We start from the raw sequence: 18,543 nt of genomic DNA on the forward strand, positions 1-18,543 counted from the left end.
AGAAATGTACTCTTTACTTATGTAACTGTAACCTTCTGTACATCACCTTTACAAAATTAAACTAAAAACAAATAAAACGCATAGAAACGAAATCCTGGTTTGAGGGAAAATTGTTGCTTCTGTTTTTTACAGGTTATATAGTTAAGTTTTGTGGATCAGGAATTTTTTTGTTCTAGGGCAAATTGCTGAGCAGAGAACCTTCCTGAGCTTTGGTTATCAGCAAAACAGTTTCCAATATATACCAAAACTTTAGACCTGGTTGAGCTCTTGAATCATAAAATTTTGCACTTTTTGAGATTGGTGCCATCTTGGCATCTTGGTGTGAAAACTCTTAGAGGTAAAACTCCACCCCCAGTAATAGGCTCATCTGAATTCCTAGAGGCAGGGGCAGGAACTTGGACAATAAGTTACCAAACCTGATAGCTCTGTACCAGGAACTTGAGAATTCTCAAGCTCCTCCCAGGTGAACCTGTCACCTGACCATGACCCTATTTACGCCCTGACCAACTCAGCTTGCCATTGAGTCATGCCTTGTCTCCTTACTGTCCTCAGGTCACCATGGTGTCCTTTTTCAACTCTCCATTAGAATTGATCTAGTTTGTTGAGATTGTTTTTCTGCTCTTCTGCTCTTTACAACCCTCTTGGCTCAGTTTCCTAGCAGTATTAAGTGCATTCAAGGCTGCAAGGTTTTTGGGGACATATGTCTGCTTGCATTCACCAGCTTTCTAATAGACTTCCAACTGGACCTCTCAAAATGGGCTTCATCTTGTGATTGAATTCCTGTATAACACTCTTGTTGTGCCCCGATAGGAGGGTACCTAAAGACAGGTGCCCCAAGAATGGAAAAACTTTTATGGCAAATCCTGTCAACTATCTGAAAAAAAAAATCAACTGTTTTACAAGTCTTCCCCCTTCAAAGGTGCTCAAACATTGGGGGCTGTGGTTGGTTTACAGGAAAGGGCACAGCAGAAAGGCACACCCAGCCTATTCTGCTAGCAAGGAGTAAAATATGCCCTCAATTTAGTGTGTTCCAGTCTTCAATGAGACTAACTAGAAATTGCAGGATAAGAGAAGGTCTTGTGAACTGAACTTCTCAGTGTTTACTAGCTTCCAGGGGGTTTTAATTTCACTTGATAGGAGCATCACCAACTTGTGTAGAGAGAATGATTTAGGTCCAACATCCAACATTGTACTGGGCCACCTTTAGTCCTTGTGACAGCTATATTGGCTTTTTGTCTTAACACTTTTTGTGACTAGGGAAGATTTTTAAATGCATAGTAGCCTTAGCAGATCTTTAGCCTCCATCAGTCTTAAAAGGCTGGAAAATGAGGTGTAAATTTGCCTGCCTCCCTGAAGACATCTGAATCTTGCACAAGGTTTCTGGCTCAAGTCTTGACTCCACGTTCTTTTAAGAGTCTTAACAGGTTTGTGAGATCTGATAAGCCCATCTAGGGGATCAGCTCACTCCACTTCTCAGGAGGAAAAAAGTATTCAGCTACTTGGCCTCCGTCTCCATGGAAACACTGCCAATCTCTATGTGCTCTGTGCTTTGGAGCTAGAGTTCTGTCCTCCAAAGTCTGCATCTCTGAATATAAAAGCAAAAGAGGAACAAAACTTTTGAAGCAGCCCTAGTGACTATGGAGCCTGAGGCCAGGTGTTCTATGGAGAGAGGTGCTGGCAGAGGCCAAGGGATCCTTAGATGCTCCAGGATCCTTTCTTTACAATCTCAGAAATCTCTTCCTCAGGAATAAGGAATGGATCTAGTTCTACAAAACAGACTTAAGCCTAAACACATGAGGTATGGAGTAGAGGCTCTCCAAGCATCAGGGCTAGGCAAGGGAGCCAACGGATAATCAGAACAATGAGCAAAGACCACAGATCCATACAAGCAGACTGTGGAGGCAGACCTCCCATATACTGGAGACTCTATCATCAGTAATGGACTCTAACATGACTATTAGACCAGAGCCTGCTGCAACACAGGATGCAGTGAGACCCAAGAGTCAAGACTCCACACCATGGACAGATCCAGGGCAGACACCAATGTGTCCATGGCTGAGCAGATCACACCAGCCACACAACAGTAGGCCAGCAAGAGCAGCATGTCTTTGGCTTTAATTGTGGAAGGGAAGATGAAACAAGCTTTTCAATTGGAGAGCTTCTTAGACCATCCTTGAATTTGGTTAGGAAAACACCCTCTGGCTTCCACCACTCACTGGAAGGGAATTACCCTTTTAGGATACACCTAAGGCTTGTAAATTCTGACCACTACTGGGTTAAGGACAGCAGCTTGGACTATGAAGGTGGAAGACTGAAGTTCAAATCCTGTTGTACCTAATAGCTCTTGGACTAACCGAAGCTGCTAATATAAAATGAGGACCACGAACACACAGCCAATTCCTAACCATAGAAGTACTCAAATGGTCTGAGGGCCAAAGACTAACCTCCTCTGGGGTGAAGCCTAAATATCAGCAGAGAAGGACAAAAGCAGGACTCTAGTACCTGGCTTTGGGCCATTACCATTGCAGAGCCTCACACAGGAGGAGAAGACAGGAAAAGCTGTTGCAACCTCCCACTCATGGGATCCCAACATGTAAAAGGGCTAGAGACAGGAATAACAAACACCCCTAGAGTGACAGAAGAGGTTTTGACTGATGCAGTCTAGAACGCAGGCTTAGGTCTCAAAGTCTATCAAATAAGGTTTGTCAGTTCCAATCAGTTTGCTCTCCGCTAAGTTTACACTGTTCATCTTCAGATGATACTTAGCTGCCTAAGAAGTGACAACTAAAAGATAAGTAACTTCAATAGGCTGTGCTTCAACTGTGTGACAGACTTGTATTGCCACCAGTATGTTCTTAGATGTTTACTACAGTAAAGGCACTCACACTGAAAAGCAACTTATGTGGGAGGCTCCTTAGCCCTCAGAGAATTAGAAGGTGGTACAGCACCCTTTGCCAGTGTTAGAGATTCACCTGTTTTCCTAAGCCAGTTCCCCAATGGGCTGCTCAACTGAAAAGATTGTTTACAGAGAAGCCCGGGAGGGATTCAGTAACCACTTCTGTCAGGCCTACAGAACATTTCCAAAAAATAGATGGAGAACTCGTTAAAACACAGACAGTTTCTCTTCTGCAGAATCTAGACTCTGAGGGGACATGAACGTAAATGGACTCAGGGTCACTAGCAGGAGATAAGAGAAAATACAAGGTGAAGGGCAAGAACATGATGTGCATTAAATGGAAAAAAGGTCATAAACTGACTCAGGTTAGTAGTGGGGATTAGAAATAGAATCCAGGTTTTTTAGATGTTAAAGGTGTGTATAGAAGTACTGCAGGTGAAATCCCTCCCTTTGGATACAATACACTTATTTTTCCAAAAAGTCACCATATTCTTGCCTCCAAAGAATTTAGAATTCAGAGGCTAACACTTCTTGGTAGGTTTATATAGGTCAGATTTTCTAACCAATCCTTCAATGTAGACATGCAGGAAACTAAATAAGAGAACCCAGTTCTTCCGGAGGGCATTTAAAAATACCAGGCCCCAGATTCACAGGTGAGTACCTTAAAACTAATTTTGTCCCAGGTGAGTAACTCCATACCCTACGCTTTGTCCCAGCTTAAATTAACTCTCAGTCCAATTTGGGCTAAAGTGAGATCTACTAAGCAGATCTTCAAAACAAAAGCCCTTGCATGTTACTCTGGTGAGTGTAAGATGTGAAACCAAACAGAACAAAATTTAAAATGGGGTCAAATATTAAAAGCCCAAACCCCTCTGTAGAAAACGCCAGGTCAAATGACCAGTTGTCAGCCTAAGCCTTTTCCATCCTGTCAAAGAGCAAAAAAACATCTCTCCCTCACCCAAGTTTACCACAAACTTTGCTCAAGGCCACTGACAATCTTGAGGCTTACCACTAGCTATATTGAGTTGCTTATAAAAATCATTTCTATAAAATAGACTATCCCTATCCAAGCTTATATTTTGACTTTTGTAATCATGCATTAATAGTATCAGTCATGCTGATCCGTCCATGGCTATGTTGTGCTTCCGTATATCTGCTTACTTGCCTTGATAACCCCCACCCAGGCTAGTTTTTCCTTTAAAGACCCTTATGGGCAAAGACCTCACTGCATATCCCACTATTCAAATAGTGGGGTGTAGTCACTGTGTGGCTAATAAAGACTTCTTGCCCTGTTTGAGTGTTGGCATGTCTCTGGGAAATCAATACTACAGACACTTCCCACCACAGAACAGACATCCTCTACAAGAGACAGAGGCTGTGGAGAGGCCGCCCAGACCATCTACAGATGGACTCCCTGAATGATTTACACCTGACCTCATTTACAAGGAATAAGGGTGGACTGTGAAGGAGAGGGGTACTGAACTTCTGACAGCTGTGAGAAGACAAAGACAAGTTTCCCCACTACCCTGGCATTCCTTCTAGAAGAAACAGTCAACACAGCAAGCCTGGAGCTCCCAAGGAACAGCACCTGTACCTTGCTCCCTGTTGCTCTTGCTAGAACCTGGCATAGGGTCCTACATGGGGGAGGGCTCAGTAGAGAGGAAAGGAAAAACTAATCTCAGAAAAACTAAGTTCAGAATCATCCATTTCTCCTTTCTGTTCCTCCCTAAAGCCTCCAAGACCACAGATCTATCACACAACTCATCTATTCTGTTGGCAAAGATGAAAAACAGGGTCAGGACAAGTTAGGTTGCTGCAGAGCCATACACATCAACTACTCATTCTCATTACCTGAAAAAGCACTTAGGATACATTTGAAACCTATTTCCCTCTTCTATCTGTAAGCTTCTATCTCCTTAATACACCTGAAGCCAAGTTTATCACCTAATTCAGGTAACTAGACCCAGCATACCCAAAGCTAGCCTGGAATGTCCTCAAATCTTTGGTCCAGAATTGCTTTCAGTTTTTTAAACACTTGGGAATCTAAAGTAATTCTAGGGGATATATTGCCAATTCCCTCACAAGAATTCAAGTCAGCAGCTTCAAATGTCTAGAGCACTCTGTGCTAAGTATTGGAATACATGCAGTCTTTGCTTTGGAGTCAAGGCATGAGAAAATGGTCCTGTAGTGCTAACAGACATGATACCAGTAGTTTGAAGATGGATTAGCTTTAAGCTGGAATGTCAACAGGCTGGACAGAAAAAGTATAGAACACAACCAAGCAGAAGTTAAGCATTGGAAGTCTTTATGGCTAGAAAGTAGTTCTGTAACATAGCTGGCAAAGTTTAGGTTCAGGCCACTGACTAAAGTGAGGGCCAGGGTAGATGCAGTGAAAATGATCAGGACTCAAGCTCAGGTGAGGTGAAGCTGGGATCCCAGCAATGACTGAGCTCAAGGTAGGCATGAAATTTGGGCTTTCACTGCGACTCGATTTGGCAATGACGAATATCAGGGCAGTATGGGGTAGGAGGTAAGAGCAGAGGTGAAATTCTGGCCATTGTAATTTGAAGCATGAGAACATGGGGCACTGTGAAAGGGGACATGTCAACGAAGTCAGCAGTAAGGGAGGAAAGAGACTATGGTTTCAGTTGCCTGTGTTTTTGGCACCTGGTTACAAAAAAATATGTCAGTGGAGTAATCTTGAGGTCTGATTAAAGGTTTACATGGGACTACAGAAGGCAAGGGTAGGCTGGCTACAGCTGGCTACAGTTAGTGTTGAGCTCCACAGGTGGGACAAGTCAACTGAGTTCACCCCTCAGGACAGAACCACAGGAATAGGTTGGCAGGCCTCCTATTTACTCCCTGGAAATATTTTGCCCTATTTCTTGTCTTTAGATATTTTTCTTTAGGTATGTGTTTTTATCTCACTGCTAACAGCTGTCCACCCCCACCCCCACCACACACACAGCATGTTAACTTTTTACTTAGAAAGTTGAGAGGATAGTCATAGAACCCAGCATCCTGCCAGAGATCTAGAAATGTTTGGGCTAAGTCTGTTTTGCCAGGTCGATTTCTGATGATACCAATTAAGCAACAAAATTCATAGAGGCCCTGAAGGCAGCCAAAATAAGAAGGGAGAGGGTACCCACACAGAGTGCAGGCAAGTTTGACCTAACACACCTGAGGCCTACCACATAGCACCTAAGGATGTTTTAAGAACTCGTTGTTCTTTATTAAAAAAAAAATCTACAAAAGACCCCCAGGGCTCCCACTTGAAGACTAAGAAAGGTAGGGGAAGGCAGGCCAGGTAGCCTACAGGAACTAGTGAGCAACAACCCAGGTGAGCCACGGGAAGAGGCATAGGGAAGGCTTGCTTCTGCAGACTTTTTAACAGTCCAGGGAGGAAGACAAGGAACATTGAACATTCTTCATACAGTTTTAAAAGTAGAATCAACAGACTATTCTGGGCAGGATAGTGGGGGGAAAAAGCCAAAGGCTACCCCTAAACCCCCCTTTTCCCCCCACCCTTCCCCTTTCCTCCCCAACCTCCCCCCTTTCCTCCCCAGGTTTTCTAGCTTGTTTCAAGTAGCTTTTCAGGTAGCCTGCCACAGGTGTCTCACAGCTCTTCATTTTCCCTCCTTGCCCCACCATGGTCCTGAACCCTTCCAGCTTCGTTAGACGTTCCCCCACCCCACGCCACCCCCCAATTTTCTTAGCACCTACATTGCTTTTGCTTCTTGGTTACTTTTCCCCAGAAAAAGTTTCGAGGAAGACAGAAGACCTTGCCCTCAGCAAACCCTATTTCTAAAAGACTTTTGTTTGAAAGGAAGGAAAGCTGGGGGGGTGTACTTGTTTGGCTTCGGGGTCGTCCATGGGGCGGAAAGCCTGCGTCCCCATGGAAGGCTCGAGGAGAGCCGGCCGCGGGAACCCCGGCGGGAAGGAGGCCCACGGAGGGGGGGTGCTCCTGTAGCATCAGAGCCTCCCGCTCCCCCAGAGCATCAGCGGGAAAACCGACAATGCCAGCACAGAGACCGAGCAGGGCTAACGCGACCCGGGAGGCGCCGCCGGACTCTGCAAGCTGAGCTTGCCTTTTGACAGTCCGCGGCGCCGCGTCACTTCCGGGGCGGGCCCGCGGGCGGGGGCGGGGGCAGGCTCGCGGGGCCCAGCGATTGACTATATATGTCAAAGCTGGGGGGTGAGCCGCTCCAGGATGGCGCTTCTGGGTTTTGGGCATCTGCAGCTGCAGCGCTCAGGGCAGGCGCGAGCCGGCCTCACAGCCTGGCTTCGGACCGCCCCCTCCGTGCCCCTTATGAATGTAATGTGTGTGGAAATTCTTTCACCTCAAAGGCAAACCTTACTATCCACCAGAGAGCACACAGGAGTGAACGTTCAAAAATGTAACCAGTGCAGAATGTCTTTCACTCAGAACATACACCTTTTTGTCCATCAGAAAACACACCAGAGGGAAATCTTATGTATGTAGCAGGAAATGGAAATTCTTTCAGCCGGAAGACACACCTTAGCATCCATCACAGAACACACAGGAGAGAAACCTTATGAATGTAACAAATGTGGAAAGACATGGAGCTCACAGCTGAACACACATAAGTTGATTCACACAAATGCAATAACTTAGGAAAGTCCAAATGGGGAAGTCTTTCATCTTTAAGAAAATTGAGATTGCAACACAGAATCCACACAAGATAGAAACCTTAAGATATAGCAGATGTGGAGTCCTTCAACCGGAAGACACAGCATCAGAGAACAGACACAGGCAAGAAAATACTAATGTAACAAATGAGGAAAGTCCTTCTTTACCAAATATTCATGGATCCAAGTTCATAGGACACACAGGGGAGAAATCTTTAAAATATTACAAATGTGGAAAGCTTTTGATCTGAAAGATCAAAAAAGCTAGAGGGGGCCAAAAAGACTACAAGAATTTAGCTTCAATTAACCAGCAAAAAGCTGAGTGGGAGGCATGGCTCAGGGACTAGAGAGACAGCTATGAGAGAGGAAACTGAAGAAGCACAAACCTGAGTTCTAGCTCAGGTACTGGCAAAAAAAAGAGACAGGCATTAGCCAATTATGTAAAAATCTGATCTCTAGTCCCCTCACTGTCTGCTCAGAAGTCATCTTTCCATTGTTCCCAGATCCAGCTCGCTGCAGCTTCCTGCAATCCTCAGATCTCAGCCTCCTAAGTAGATAAGATTACAGGTGTGAGCCATGGATGCCCAGCTTCCTTGAGACTCTTATTCCAAGTAAGCACCAGAAAACCAGAAGTGGCACTGTGGCTCAAGTAGTAGAGTGCTTGCCTTGAGGTGAAGAGTTCAGCTACAGCAACCAGGCCCAGAGTTCAAGCCCCACAACCAAAAAAAATATGGAATGGAGTCCTAAAAATATACATATGCATTCCTCTGTGTGTGTGTGTGTGTGTGTGTGTGTGTATAATCACATCCTTAACCCAAAATTATAATATCCAATATATCTCAGGATGCCAAGGGGAGTAATAGAAGGAAAAGGAATGACAGATATACTGATATACACTGATATACAGGATTATAACACTGATATACAGGATTCTAAAGTATGAAGACTGCATACAGGAACTCACTGAAATTATTTGAATAATAGAAGTGGGAAAGGAGGGTGTGAACAAGTGAAGAGATGACCACAGAATGAGTTAATCTGATTAAAGTAAATACGTGTATTTTGAAATAGCTAAATGAAACTAATTTGCACACCTAATATAAATAAAAAAATAATAGCACAGTTCAAAAAGAAATGTACACTACATGACTATGTAACTATGACTATTCTGAACATCACATTTACAAAAAAAAATTAGAAAGCAGAACAAAGCCAGGCAGTGGTGACTCACGCCTGTAATCATAACTACTCAGGAGGCTGAGACCTGAAGATCCCACTTCAATGCCAGCCTGGGCAGGAAAGTCCATGAAACACAGCAAAGAAAGGGGACTGTGATGGCCTTCTTGGCCCATGTGAGGCAAAAAGGCTGCAAGATTAATTCAAATGGACTAGAGGAATCTTTTCAGGTTGTGGATGATCTCTGCCCATGGTTTCCCAAAGAGGGAACAGTGGATTTGGCTATATGGCAAAAGGTAGATCAAGAATTTTAAAAACCATATAAAAATCAGAGGAAAACATGCTATCCCTCCTCAGACATTTTCTGTTTGCAATATAATTCGAGAGAGTCTTGGTCCCAATCACCACATTGAAATTATTTCTATAAAATCCTTGTCTGAGGAGAAGAATAAAGAGACCCTCCTTTGTACATCAGATGTGGAGAGAGAGGATTGTCAGCCCTACTGTGGGAGTGTTAGAAACATTAGAAATCTGGTTCAGATTTTTGACACTCTGTAAAGAAGACAAAGAGCCAGGTGCCAGTGGCTCACACCTGTAATCCTAGCTACTCAGGAGTCTGAGATCTGAGGATCATGGTTCAAAGCCAGCCTGGGCAGGAAAATCCGTGAGACTCTTATCTCCAATAAACTACTAGAAAACCAGAAGTGGTGCTTTGGCTCAAGTGGTAGAGTGCTCACCTTGAGCTGAAGAGCACAGAGACAGTGCCCAAACCCAGAGTTCAAGCCCCACAACCTAGAAAAAAAGACAAAAATCCTCCAAGGCCACAACCACTCCTATGCCTATCCCTGTGAGAGCTACTTTCCCTATGATAAAGGGGAAGGCAATTACCACCTGATCTTAATTCAGACTCCTATGTCCGCAGTACAATCATCTACACTGACTGCTTAAGATGTGGTGTGAGGATACTGGGGATTTCCAACATTTTCCTGTTTTACAAGATGGAGACAAACAACAGAGGCTGTATTTGGTGGGAGAACTCCAGTTGCCATTCCTAAAGGGGTCGGGGACCTTTGCTACCTGGGACAGGTGTTGAGCAAGTCTAGCTGGACTATAAAAGGACTGATTGTTTACCCTGGTGTATTGATAATAATTATATCAGAGAGATTAAAATTATGGATGGCTTAAAAAAAAGGAAGCTTGCTTGTTCCTGCTCATACTTCCATTGCTCAATTGATTTTGCTTTCTTTAGTTTCTCCTTCTAATAAGTCTCTTCAACCTAACAGGGAAGATAGAGGCTTTGGCTCCACAGATAAGGCCTTTCACTTCAAAAATTGGACAAGAGCAACTTAAGTTAGAACTCTACATAGGAGGGAAGCTTTTTACAGGCCTAATTGGCACTGGAGCTAATGTTTCTGTTATATCTGGCCTACAATGGCCTCCCTCCTGGCTAAAAGAAGATAGCCTCGCCCTGCTGCAGGGTACAGGCATGTCCAAAGTTACTCAAAAAGGTTCTGCCATGCTGTGGTGGCTGACCAAGGAAGGTCATCTGGGTGTCTTTCAGCCCTTTGTTTTGCCTGATCTTCCAGTAAATCTGTGGGGCCAGAACGAGTTGTCTCTGATGGGTGCTTCCATCAACAGTCCCAGCCCAGTTGTTACTCAACAAATGCTTAATCAAGGGTATGATAAAATGTTCCACGAGGGAAAGGAAGGTTCAAACCTTACCAGCCTGTTGCAAACCCAGACAGACAGGGCTTAGGTTTTCCACAGGGCCACACTGATAATGGCAGCTCTACATACAAAACCTATACGTTGAAAGACCTGAACACCTCTATGGGTCATTGAGTGGCCCTTGCCTAAAAAACTAAAAAACTTAAAGCTGCCAAGGGTCTAGTTCATAAACCATTGTCACAAGGCCCCATTAAACCTTCCACTAGTTCCTGAAATATCCCTGTCTTTATTATTTTTTAAAAAACCAGGGAAATGGAGACTTCTTCAGGACTTGTGAGAGAATAATAAAGCTGTTTCCTATAGGTGCCTTGCAACCTGGCTTGCCCTCACCAACAGCTATTCCATTATCTTTTTCTCTATGGTATTGGATTGAAAGGATTGTTGTTTTTTTTTATTATTTTAACCATACTTCTTTATACAGGGAATGGGAAAATATTTGCTTTTTCTGTTCTCAACATCAATATGATTAAGCCCTATGACAAATATAAATGGACAGTGCTGCCCCAGAAAATGGCCAACAGCCCCATGGAATGCCAACCCTATGTGGACAAAGCCATACAGCCCATGTAAAAAGTACCCCTCTGCCTATATAATCCATTACATGTATGATATCCTGATTGGAGTATCAAATAAAAAACAAGCTGATCTTATTTTTTAATATATGCAACAGTCTTTATGGCTGTACAAACTGATTATGGCCCCTGAAAAGTTCAGAGACAACATCCTCTTTCATATCTAGGGTATCACATTTTCCACAGCAAAGTTACTCTCCAAGAACTAAAAATAAGGACTGAGCAATTACAAACACTGAGTGATTTTCAAAATTTATTGGGGGACATCAATTGGATTCTCCCCTCATTACAAATTAATTCAAAGCAGTTACAATCTCTTTTTCAGATTTTACAGGATGACTCTAACTCAGCCTCCCCAACGCCTAAAGCTGTTAAAGCCCTAAAAGTTGTCAAATGGGGGCTGGGAATGTGGCTCAGTGGTAGAGTGCTTGCCTTGCATTCATGAAGCCCTGGGTTCGATTCCTCAGCACCACATAAGCAAACAAAAGCTGGAAGTGTCGCTGTGGCTCAAGCACTAGCTTTGAGCTGAAGAGCTCAGGGACAGCACCCAGAAAGACTTCCAAGTACCACACCCAACTTTAAAAAAAGTTGTTAAATGTACAGTTGGTGAGGCCCACTTGTGCACATAGATCTAAACAATTGTTTTATATATTTTAAATCCTAGTAAATTCCCTATTGCTGTGCTTTGGCAGGATACTCCAATTAAATGGATATTTTTGGACTTGCATTCCATAAATTTTATTAACCCTTTAATTGCTTCAATTTCCTTACTTATTTCTAAGGGACATAGGCATTTTATTCAATTGACTGGGCGTGAGCCTAATGCCTTGGGCTAGCACATAACTAGAATGGAGTTTAATAGCCTATTACAGACCTCCTTAAAATGACAAATTGCTATGGCCAATTTTTCTGGGCAAGTACTTTTTCACGTGCCTACATCACCATTACATTTTGCTGAGATCATTTTATTACTGCCTGCTCCTTTATTTATTCTTTTTTTTGTCTGTCATGGGGCCTAAACTCGGGCCTGAGCACTGTTCCTCAGCTCATCAGCTCAAGATTAGTGCTCTACCACTTAAGCCACAGTGCCACTTCCAACTTTTTCTGCTTATGTGGTGCTGAGGAATTGAACCAGAGCCTCATGCATGCAAGTCAAGCACTCTACCACTGAGCCATTTCCCCAGCCCTTCCTTTATTTATTCTAAGCCCATTGCTAATGTCCCCAAGATGTTTATTGATGGGTCTAAAAATAAAAAGGTGGAGCTCGTATTGTAATCCCCACGTCACACTTCCACCATACAGGTACAATATAATAACACTTTTGCACAAAGGGTGGAGGTGTTTTCTGATACTTTGGCTTTACAACAGTACCCTTTTGCTATAAATTTGTACTCAGATTGTCAGTATGTTGTTTCTGATATACAACACATTTGTGATGCCATTATTCCCACCTCAAATGAGGAATTGTTCCATCTTTTTACTACCCTCCAACAGCAACTTTTATGGTATGCAACTCCTGTATTTATTTGCCATGTATGCTCTGATTCTCTTTTACCTGGATCTTTAACATTTGGCAATGCCCTTGCTGATAAATTAACTCAGTTTGTGATACTTATTCAATCCCCTGTTGATGCAGCACTTGAGGCCCATCAAAAATTTCATCAAAATGCAGCTGCCCTTTGTAAGCAGTTTAGATTAACTCATAAACAAGCCTGTGCAATAGTTTGCCAATGTGCCCGTTATCCACTTGCACATGCTTCCCACACCGTTGGGGTTAACCCACAGGGTCTTCTGCAGGGGCAGCTATGGCAAATGGATGTGACTCATGTTCCCTCTTTTGGCTACTTGTCCTATATTCATGTTTCTTTAGATACTTACTCTAGATTACTTCTTGCCTCCTATCTCATAGGAAAGGCTTATAGAGATGTTACTAAACATTTATTTGAGCTATTGCATTTATGGAATTGCCCCTACAAATTAAAACTAATAATGGTCCTACTTGTATTTCTCAAGACTTTAAAACATTTTGCTCACAACTACATATTACTCTTACCATGGGTATCCCCTATAATCCACAAGGACAGGGCATTGTGGAGCATGTCCATACTACTTTAAAAAATCAAATTCAGAAAATAAAAAAGGGAAAATTAGCTACCCAGAAGATCTCACCACATACTATTACATTTTATCCATTTTTGTTTAAAAAATTTTAAATGTCTCAGAGGGCTGAGAAGGTGGCTCAGTGGTAGAGCGCTTGCCTTGCATGCCTGAGGCCCTGGGTTCAATTCCTCAGCACCACATAAGCAAAAAGAAAAAACCGGCAGTGGCGCTGTGGCTCAAGTGTTGAGGGCTAGCCCTGAACTGAAGAGCTGAGGGACCGTGCCCAGGCCCAGAGTTCAGGCCCCACGACCGGACCCCAAAAAATAATAAATAAAATAAAAAATTTTAAATGTCTCAGAGGATGGCTTTAATACTGCACAGTGCACAGTTAGAATTCTTATTTTTGGTGAATAAAAGAATAATACTTTTAGAGGTTGGGCTCATGAAAAATGGCTTTTACAAAATAAATTACTGTCGGGGACCAATGGTTCATGCCTGTAATCCTAGCTACTCATGAGGCTGAGAACTGAGTATCATGGTTCAAAGCCAGCCCAGACACAAAGGTTTGTGAGACTCTTATCTCCAATTAACCACCAGAAAACTGAAGGTGGTGCTGTGGCTCAAGCAGTAGAGCACTTGCCTTGAGATGAAGAGCTGAAGTACAGTGCCGATGTGCAGAGTTCAAGCCCCATGACCAGAAAAAAGAAAAAGAAGGAACTTCTTTAACCCTTTTGAAAATAATGTAGAGGATCAAATATTTTATGGAATGTTAGAATAAAACATTTCCATCTATACATACACACAAATATTAACTAAGTTTGGAATTCCTAGAACCAAAATGGATGCCATTATAGGGTTAAGTAATTAAATACATCCTGTAGGAGTTTAGAAACATGTTTGTGTAACCTCAGGAAGTGCTTAGTAAACCAAGACCAGGAATCCAAATCCTATATAACCCAGTCATCCCTAATAAGGCCTGAACTGTTTGCTTGAATTAAAAGAAATTGTTCATAAAGAACTCTTTCTTTCTTGTGCCAAACTCAGGACCTGAGTGTCATCCTTGACCTTTTATCTTTTTTGTTGTTGGTGGTGGTGGTCATAGGACTTGAACTCTGGGCTTGAATGCTGTCCCTGGACTCTTCAGCTCAAAGCCAGTGCTCTATTGCATGAGCCACTGCACCACTTCCAGTTTTCTAGTGGTTTATTGTAGATAAGAATTTCATGGACTTTCCTTCCCAGGCTGGCTTTGAACCATGATCTTTAGATCTCAGCCTCCTGAATAGCTAGGATTATAGGCTTGAGCCACTGGAACCAGGCTATTTTTGGGGGAAGGAGGGCCTGGTCATGGGCCTAAACTCTGGGCCTGGGTGCTGTCCCTCAGCTCTTCAGCTCAAGGCTAGCGCTCTACTACTTGAGCCACAGTGCCACTTCTGGTTTTTTTTCCCTCTTATGTGGTGCTGAGGAATAGAACCCAGGGCCTCATTCATGAAAGGCAAGGGCTCTACCACTGAGCCACCTTCCCAGACCCCCCGGCTATTTTTTATTTTTTGCCAGCCTTGGGCCTTGAACTCTGGGCCTGAGCGCTGTCCCTCAGCTCTTCAGCTCAAGGCTAGCGCTCTACCACTTGAGCTACAGTGCCACTTCCAGTTTTACTGGTGGTTTATTAGAGATAAGAGTTTCACTGACTTTCCTGCCTGTGCAGGCTTTGAACCACAATCCTCAGATCTCAGCCTCCTGAGTAGCTAGGATTACAGGTGTGAGCCACCGGCACCCAGCTTCCGGCTATTTTTTTAACTAACACTAGCACTCTACCACTTGAGCTACAGCTCCACTTCACAATTTTTAGGTGGTCAATTAACTTTTCTGCCAAGGCTAGCTTCAAACCAAGATTCTCAAATCTTGGCCTCCGGAGAAGCTAAGAATAAAAGCATGAGCCCTCAGGGGCAAGCTGAAGGAGTCTTTTCTCTTTAGAAAAAGAGGTTTCACTCAGAGTCTCACCTCAGGCTTCCTAGGTCTACCATAATTCCAATATTTATTTTATTGTTTTCCAACAGAGTCTTTAAGTCCTGGCCATGTCTACATCTATAAGAAAAAGACAGTGGATATACATAGCAAGATTTGCTATTGCTAGCTTATTCCTACCAGTCACCCTGTTCACTCCACTGCCTGTTCTATAGAACCTTAGCAAAAAATAGGGCGATTGGCAGTCACATGTAGCCTTGGCTCTTCTATTTTTACACCATACTGACAGACACAGAAACGTACACATAGACACAGGCAAAAATACACACATAAACACACACATGGCCATTTGGGAGTCATTCACTTTCCCATCTGTCTTCTATAAACTGTGTTCTATAAAAAAGGGCTGGTTCACAGACTGAAGTACTCCTACTTAGGCCTCTCATATAGCTGGAATTATATGTATGAATCACAACATCCCATTTATTCAAAGGAGTTCAGCTGGTAACATATTTATTATTATTATTATTATTATTATTGTTGTTGTTGTTGTTGCCAATACTGGAGATTGAACTCAGAATTTGAGGTCTCTCCTTGATATTTTCCACTCAACGGTGGTACTCTATATTAGACTCGAACTCGAGACCCCCAAGCGACCCCCAGAGACCACAACCAATGCAAACGGCAAAAGAGTTGTTTATTTGCAAGCTTGAGCCTGGACTCACAATTGTCAATGATGTAGTGTGTCAGAGTTGTGAGCCCCGACCACATGTTCAGCAGGGTTGTTATAGGGTTTCCAGCATATAGGAGGGAGTTTAAGGTTTGTGAGTTTCTACATAATTGGTTAGCATTTTGAGAGCAAATTTCAGGGTAGGCTCATTGCTTAGGGGTATAATCATTTTCAGTAAAGGTAGGGGCTTTCCAACTTAGTAGTTATAGGATTCCTTAAATCATACATAGCAAGCAGATCATTAGTTGGGATACATAATACTGACCACAGGAATGCAGGCAACAATATATTTTTAAACTGTTTATCAGTTGTGGCCAGGAGGTCACTGTTTAAGGTGGCTCCTGTGGTTGGGTTAGGTGGCCCTGACTCTACAGCCTCTTCTACCAGGAATCTGACCATCCCGCCCATTTTCCAGTAACTGGGGTTGTGTTTCTCAACCCTTGTCTAACTGATGGTTGCTAGGGGTATAATTGCAGTTTCAATTGCGGGCTTTCTGATAACTTTTCGAGAGCTGGTTTTTCCAATAACTGTTTTGTCCCTTAAGTTCAACCTGAGGCCAGTTTTACAGGAAATGATGGCTTGCTTTTAGAATAGAATTAGCTTAGTCCTTCACTCTACACCTTGAGACACTATTCTCTGTTTTTGGAAATGCCCCATCTCCTGTGAGAAGGCTTGTCCAGATGATCCTTGGAGGCAGGGGCAGGCACTTGGCTGATAGGTATAGGTTACTGAACCTGTCAGCCTGGAACTAGGAATTTCTGTTGGGCCTGCCCCCTATTAGAACCTTCTTTAGGCCATACCGCATGTGTCTCCATGATTGTGTCCTGTGTCCCGTCTCCTGGCTCATCTCCAGTCATCATGGTATCCCAATTCAGCTCTCCATGGGAGGTGAATTGGTTTGTTGGTATTGTTTTGTTTTTTTTTTTTCATTTCTCTCTGGCCTATTTCCTAGCCATGTTATGTGTATTTTGGGGCCTGTAGGCCATCATAACAATGGGCTGCCTGCTGACTGCTAGTGGTGTAATAAAGACTCCAATATCCCATCTTCCAAAATATGCCTTCTGGGATCATTTCACCTTACAAAAAATGGGGTCTCATTGGGGATCCCAGTGCCAAGGAGGGCATCTGGGTTCCTTGAAGCCACTGGCAGATGGTCTTGGTGGGTCAGCTGCCAAGGGAAGGAAACCCATATAGGAGAGATATGCCCCCCTGTGAAGTTCCAGGGCCCAGTAGTCTTTCCACCACTCTGACAGCCAACTCATCAATTCTTGAAATTTCATCCAAACATCTATTTGGAGTGGCTTAGAAATCTTCTGGAAGGGGCTGGGAAGGTGGCTCAGTGGTAGAGCATTTGCCTTGCATGCATGAGGCCCTGGGTTCGATTCCTCAGCACCACATAAGCAAAAAGGAAAAAGCCAGAAGTGGTGCTGTGGCTCAAGTGGTAGAGCACTAGCCTTGAGCTGAAGAGCTGAGGGACAGCGCCCAGACCCAGATTTCAGGCCCCATGACCAGACCACCCAAAAAAAATTAAAAAAGAAATCTTCTGGAACTGTTTCTTTGTCCTATATTTTATGTATTTTTCTGAAACCTGAGACCACACAGTCCATCTGTAAACTGAAGTGGTATTGGGTGATGTGCTCTCCCATTAATGGGTGCTGAGATGTTTTGGTGGCCCTGAGTGGGAGTCACTCACTCAACAGACTCTCATTCTGTGGAGAATTCTGCAGCCTCTAGTGGGAAGATCTGTGGATCAAGTCCCACCAAAAGTGCTCTCATACAGAAGAAAATTCTGGATATGTTTGTGTTGGGGTTTGCCTGACCTTAGCTGGCTTTTTTCTGTGTTTGTCTTGGTCTTGAGCCTCTTGTTGTGTTTGGTCTTGTGTCTTCTCTATGGGGGACACCAGATCCTGCTATGTGCTGTGTCCTACTCTGCCAGGAGGCAGTTGAGAGTGTACCGGAAGCTGAGGACCTGGTTCAAAACAATTAGCTAATCTTAGCAGTTTAAAAATTGTAAAGTGCTCCCTGCTAAAATTGGCAAAAGAAAGTCAGGTTGCCAGGTGAGTAGAGAGAGTACCTTCAGCCAAGTGAAGGTATTCAAAGGTCAATTGATATGTAAAATGCTCTAGACAATTGGGACAAAAAGTAGAGTCAGTTACTGGATGGGCTCCAGGGAATCCCCACCAAGCATTCTTCAATAGAAGTATTTAATATGCTAGTATGAGATTGAGCCTGGTCACAAGCAGCTGACCCTGGAAAAATGTTGCCAAGCTAAGGTAATTTGCTTAAAAGTTTGTCTTAAATCTTAGTCATCTGCAGGAGTAAGCTTGGCAAAAATATCTCTTGCCACTAACAATTCAGGAAAATGCATAACTGGTATCTGTTAGTATTATCCACACATTTGGTCCTCAGCTCAATCTAGACCCGGGGCCTCCTATAGTAGGAGGCCTACTCAGGCAGGCAAGCCCACCTAATCATCCAGAGTGACAGAGCCCACCACAAGGAAGTTGTTAACAAAGAAGCAACTTTATTGAGAAGGTTCCTACACGGACCAGTCAGGGCTGAAGCAACTGCAGGAGCTGATACTGCAACCCCAAGCGGCCCCCATTCTTTGGTTTTTAAAGGCAAAATCCATGAGGTTGAGTCTGGTCATGAACAGCTGACTAACGGAATTGTAACACACACAAAGGATTGTACAATCATACCAGACCACACAGGTGGCCAATAAGCAG

This window comes from Dipodomys spectabilis, unplaced genomic scaffold (assembly GCF_019054845.1).
Source record: "Dipodomys spectabilis isolate Male_0828 unplaced genomic scaffold, ASM1905484v1 ptg000327l, whole genome shotgun sequence".
In the NCBI taxonomy this organism is placed as follows: domain Eukaryota; kingdom Metazoa; phylum Chordata; class Mammalia; order Rodentia; family Heteromyidae; genus Dipodomys; species Dipodomys spectabilis.